The sequence below is a fragment of the Cicer arietinum genome, chromosome 8, assembly GCF_000331145.2.
Source record: "Cicer arietinum cultivar CDC Frontier isolate Library 1 chromosome 8, Cicar.CDCFrontier_v2.0, whole genome shotgun sequence".
Lineage (NCBI taxonomy): Eukaryota > Viridiplantae > Streptophyta > Magnoliopsida > Fabales > Fabaceae > Cicer > Cicer arietinum.
In genome coordinates this window covers 19,386,805-19,393,627 of record NC_021167.2, presented here as the reverse complement: position 1 = coordinate 19,393,627, position 6,823 = coordinate 19,386,805, and positions in this window count along the sequence as shown.

The window sequence follows — 6,823 nt, the reverse complement described above, 5'->3', positions numbered from 1 at the left end:
CCAACAAGAAGTTATAGACTACGACGAACCTTTTGCTCCAGTTGCAAGGTTAAAAGCTATTTGTATACTTCTTGCATATGCATTTCATAAGCTTGTTAGATTATTTCAAATGGATGTTAAAAGTGCATTTTTAAATGATTTCTTAACCTCCTAGCTTTGAGGATCAATCAAAACCAAATCATGTTTTCAAACTTACCAAAGCTCTATATGAGTTAAAACAAGCACCAATAGCTTGGTATGAAAGATTAAGTTCAAAACTCATGCAAAGTATATGTTGATGATATTATCTTTGGATCAATAAATGAAAAAATGTGTCAAGGATTTTCAAAGCTCATGCAAAGTGAATTTGAAATGAGCATGATGGGAGAGTAAAGGTATTTTCTTGATTTGCAAATTAAACAATATGAACATGGTATTTTTATTTGTCAATAAAAAATACATTAAAGATTTGTTAACTAAGTACAGAACGAATGAATCAAAAATTATGTTTACTCCTATGCATTCACCCTCTTCATTAGACAAAGATGAAAATGGAAAATCTGTTCTAGAAAAGGAATACAGAAGAATAATTGGTTCTTTGCTTTATTTATCTGTCAGTAGACCTGATATCGTATTCGCAGTAGGATTATGTGCTAGATTTCAATCAGCACCACAAGAATCTCATTTAACTATAGTAAAACGAATTTTTAGATATCTGGTTGGAACTATTGATCTTGGACTTTGTTATATAAAATGTTCTCATTTTGAGCTTATAGCATATTGTGACGCTGATTACGTTGGAAATAAAATTGAAAGAAAAAGCACTAGTGGAGCATGTCAGTTCTTAGGTAAAGAATTGATAACTTGGTTTTACAGAAAATAAAATACAATAGCTTTATCAACCATCGAAGCTGAATATGTCTCAGCAGCAAAATGTTGCTCACAAGTTATTTGGATTAAAAATCAACTTGAAGACTTCTCTGTAAGTTACTCAAGCACTCTAATTAACTGTAATAATACTAGTGCAATCAATTTATCTAAAAATCCAATTCAACATTCTAGATCAAACCATATTGAAATACAACATCATTTTATTCGTGATCATGTTAACAAGAAAGATATTGAATTAATCATTGTTGATACTCAAAATCAGCTTGCTGACATATTTACAAAGCCTCTAGTTGAAGATAGTTTCAATTTGATCAAATAAAAACTGAAAATTGTGAAAAACCCATAAAATTCAAGTTAAATTATGTTTCTGTATAAAACGGAGAACGATAATCAATCTTTGTTTTCCATGCATCATTCTCTGTTTTTCCACCATCATTCTCCCTTGCGTCATCACTTTCTCTCTTGCCCAGAAAAGACAAATATTGGCGTTTAATGCATGTGTCTTCTTGTTTTCAAAAAGTGCACTGACACGTTATCATGTGACTTCCCGCCTCCAAACTTCTTCTCCTTCCGAAGGCTCAAAACATCATTGCATTTTCTCTTCAAAATCAAAAATTATGTTGTAAACTGAACCACATCAAACCCTTCATCACCTGAAACTGGAACTGAAACCCTTCATTTTCCCTCAACTTTGTTTTCTCCAAATCCTTCTCTAGAAAACACAACAATGGCGCACACTAAGATATCTACACGCAAAATTCCTTCAACTCTGTTTTTCAAAATTCCTACAACCCTTCATTTTCCCTCAACTATGTTTCTCAAAATTCCCTCAACTCTGTTTCTCAAAATTCTTTCTTAGAATACAACAATGATGTGCACTAAGACATCTGCACGAAAAAACACATATCCCTACACACCACCATCATCTTCACCATCATCAACCTCCATGAGTCATTCACCTTCTCCACCACCAAGACCATCCCCACCAACAACTTCTTCGGATACAACTTTTTCAGATTACCTTTCATCTTCCCCAGAATCAAACCCTAACCCCATTAACCCAAATCCAGTGTCCATTGTCCTTCCACCTCTTTACACATGTCCTCCTCCAAACCTCACTCAAGTTCCTCGACATTTACGAAAACCTACCTGAAGTAGCAATATCGATTTACAAGGAAAAGGGACTTGAATGGTAAATGTTCCTATTTAAAAATTCCTGAAAAAACTTAAGGATTTAACTCAAGAATGATCTTGGTCAAGAAAATAGAAAACGGAGAACATTATTGGTTAGTTTAAAATCAATTTATGTTTTTAACTTAAATGATTAATCAAGCTTAACAAATAAGGAGATAAGAGAAATAATACCACACGCGGATGTATCCTAGTTCACCAACTTGGGCTACGCTCAATCCTCACAACTGTGAGATTTTCCACTAAGTGTTCAAAACAAATAACCTTCTTGGTTTTACAGCACCTAGCTCATATCAGTCTTGATCTCTTGCAAACTTAATTTCTTAACACTCATAAAGAGATTTAATCAAGTCACCTATCAACCTTGATAGAATTTCTTACAATCTACCCAAACTATACTAAACTCTTATATTTGAATTTTACAATAATGATGAGATTGTTATGATAGAATCTGAGATGTCTCAACTCTTCTTTGAGATTCAATTCTTTACAAATAATTTAGTACAATAATAACATAATATCAAAATATAATCAGAACTGATTCTTTCTTGAGAAAGTGAGAATTTCAAGTATTAATGTGAATGGTTTAATGAGACTAGTTAGCACTTGAACCTCTGTTATTTCCTTGAGCACTGGCCTTCCTTTTATAGGCGTTTTAGAGCATTTAATAATGGTCAAAAGAGTTGTTGATAATGCTATATCAGTTTTGACCAAAACCAATATATGTGAATAAAAATATTCCATCCTTTTGAATACTTTTGAACTCTGTTGACTGGGCTAATTTTTTTGTTCGTGATCAGATTTCTCTTGTGTTTAATGATCCTTTATACTTCAAATATATTTATTGATGATTTTGCTTCGATCTGGAGTTTTAATTATGTCAAAATAGCTTGGAGAATGATGATGAACTTATGCAGAACTTTAATGAAAATTATGGAGATTGATAATCAATATGGAGTTCAAGTCTTTGAACTTTCTGGAGATTGATGATCAATCTGGAGGTTCAGTCTTGATCATTCTAGATGTCTCCCTGATTAATTTGGATGTCTTGTACAATTCAAGATTGTTTAACTCTCTAGACAATCAAGTTGGAGAAGGTTCAAACTTGTTTCAACTTGCTTGATTCATGACATTTTCTCTTTGTGATTCGATTGGTTTCTTTGATTAGAATGGATCCTATTTGATCCTTGTCAAGTACTGATAACATAAGTGTAAATTCCAAAGGCAGAATATGCTTTGAACTAATGGAGATTGATTGATCTTGAGGCTGTGATGATCAGTCTTGATCTTGGAGAACATTCTTCGTCTTCACAGATTTTGTCCAAAATGTTCTCCTTTCTTATATGTTCAATTTTTATCTGATTTATTTGCTTTGCTTGAGTCATATCTTTGAAATAATCCACTTAAAAGCACAAGTTAAATTAACATAACATTTTGAATCATAATTGACATTCTTAATTAACCTTTGTTTATTTTCATCAAAATTTAAATTGAGAGTTTGTCTTAACAATCTCCCTTTTTTTTATGATGACAAACATGTTAATTTATATTTTAATTTTGATTCTAATTTTAATTTTAATTTTAAAGAACTTAAAAGCTCCCCCTCAATTGATGCAGTAAGTGATTTTGGTAGAAAATTAAAACATGCATATAATTTCAACATAAGCTGTTTTTCATTAATTTATTTCAAAGATACAAAATGTCAGATTTGTAGTAGCATATTTAGATGTTCCTAATTACAAAATGGACATCTACAAACAGAATAAAAGCTAACTTAATTCTCCCCCTTTGTCATACAAAAAGGAAGGAGCAAAAGATGTTATGAATCCAGTTATGGGGAAGTCCTTTCAAAAGATGAAGATTTTGTAGGGTTAGGGATTAGCTTATGTAACACCCCAATATTTTCATATATATTATATATGTGTCTTTTAGTAATTTTCGTAACTTATTATTTAATTAATAATTTATTCTTCTTGTAAAGAAATTAAATTAAAATTTACAACTCCCTATCTTACTTGAATAATTATAACCTTTATTTTTATTTAATTGTTTTGGTGTGACAATTACATTAGAACCGTTTGTGGAATAATTATTTCCTACGTGGACAACTGTGTATTTTATTTATTTGATTATTTTCGATAATCATGAAATTGATGTGTTAGATACGTTGACTTTATTTTTTATACGTGACCTGCAGTGATATTTTTGTCTTACTTGATTTATTTTAGTTGATGAAAACATTAGTTGAATTATTTAATTAAATTATAATTTATAGAAGTTATATCATTTATTAGTTTTATTTTAGACCAAATAAGTATTTAACCAAGGAGATAATAGAATTAGTGAAAATCCTTAGTTTTATTTATATATTTTATTTAATTAATTTAGCGTGACAATAGTAAGATAATTGTTCCTTTAATTTTAATTATTTGATGAAGTATATTTATATTAATTAATTAATTAATTGTTGGAGTTTTGTTAGTAATTAATTAAAACTCGTAGGAGTATTTTTTTAGAGTGAACAATGACCAAGTCAATTTTGGTCAAAATTTAATCATCCACACTATATTTTATTGTTAATAGCATTTAACTATAAAACCGTGTGTTTTCTACTTTACATTCACTCAAATGTGTAACAAACAAGAATAAGTACATGAATGTCAATTAATTCATAACGGTTGGTCATTGAATGATATTATTCCAATTGAATACATTATTGATGTGTGCAATTAACCTCAATGAGAAAAATTACTCTTTTTCTCTAATCAGCTTCATGTGTCCATTCGCAACATTATATTTTATTTATCTCAAATATTTTCAAGTCACTCAAACAACCACCCACATATTACCTCTCTTTTTGTGGAAGCTCTAAGCTTTTGTTCCTTCATCTTTATGAGAATTTTCGAGGGCTATATAGTATTACGTGGAAGGAAAGCGTCCAAGGTAAGGGCTTTTTCCCATGCTGAGTTAGGCTAGATATTAAATTAGCGATTCGTAAGATATTGATATGATGTCTGGATGTCTTAAAAGAAAAAAGTTGATTTTATTTTCGTCGTAAAGAAATTAACTATAATGCTTTGATTGTTTTTTTTTAATACCTCCATCTTGATTAAATTAATTATAGAGTTATATTTTTATTATTATATCTTGATAAATATGTTTGTAGTGAAAATGTTTAGTGTTTTACGTATTTTAGAGTATTTAATTATAAAGTTATAATTTTTATAATGATGTAGTTAGTAATATATTTATTATGATATATTTGATTTTAAGTGTTGACTTTTGAGTATTCTAAATTTTAAACTTTGACTTTTATGAACAATATATGTGTCTTGAGAAAATTGATGAAAATTTTATATCTCTTTAATTTTATTAATATGAGAAAATTGATTATTGAAGGCATTAATGAATAGTCCATGTTTAGAATGCTGAAAACTTTATAGTGAAATGAATGAAATTTATGTTGTTATTGTATTCTTGGTGATACGAGTTTTAAAGGTTATCAATAACACGTAGTCAAATCGAATCTTATGGATTATTAAAATGAAAGTGGTGATTTTGAGATATTTGTTCACGTGCATATTTGATGTGTTGAAGTTATCGAGCTATAACTATGAACATCCATGAGAATATAAATTTGATATCTTATGTGATTAAAAAATTTAATGTAAAATATTTTATCTTTGTGGTTGCCTAAGTGGCTGGTGATTTGTGTTTTAAATATTGTTATCTTTGTAGTTGCCTAAGTGGCTAGTGATTTGTGTTTTAAATGTAATCTTTGTGGTTGCCTAAGTGGCTGGTGATTTGTGTTTTAAATAATTGTTATCTTTGTGGTTGCCTAAGTGGCTGGTGATTTGTGTTTTAAATAATTGTTATCTTTGTGGTTGCCTAAGTGACTGGTGAATTGTGTCTTAAATATTGTTATCTCTGTGGTTGCCTAAGTGGCTTGTGATTTGCGTTTTAAATATTGTTATCTTCGTGGTTGCCTAAGTGGCTAGTGACTTGTGTTTTAAATATCATTATCTTTGTGGTAGCCTAGGTGGCTGGTGATTCGTGTTTTAAATATTGTTATCTTTGTGGTTGCCTAAGTGGCTGGTGATTTGTGTTTTAAATATTGTTATCTTTGTGGTTTCCTAATTGGCTGATGATTTGTGTGATTATTTAAGTGAGTGGTGACATGTACCTTTTGAGCATCATTATCATTTCATGACATATCATATGCATCTTTGTGGACGCCTGTGTGGCTGGTTTAATTTTTTCCCATTGGTATGGGTGACTTCTGTGTGGGCGTTTGTGTGGCTGGTTATATCCGGATTATATATGTTTAGGAGCATGCATAACTTGCATACATTTTATTATTATTTTTATTTTAATCTAATTATTTGCCATACAGTTGCTACTTGATTTATTTACATACATTTTATGACTTTTGATACATCTTTGAGAACTGTTAAAGAATCAATTTCTTTAAACTTTTATGAAGAAAAGATTTTATATTCATATTTTATGGTTGTTAATTTATTATTTGGTTTAATTTTTGCTGTGGGATGAACTGACCCCTTACACCAACATTTAGGTACTAATGATCTCAAAGAGTTGAATGAATGATGTTTGATTGGTGCACGCACATGGGAAAATGAGACTTTTACTTAAAAAAATAATGTTTGTATTACTAAAATTTTTGTAGTACATTGTAAAGTTATTTACGCTTCATCATTAACTTTTAATAGAAATGTGGAAGTGAGATTTCATTTACTAGTAA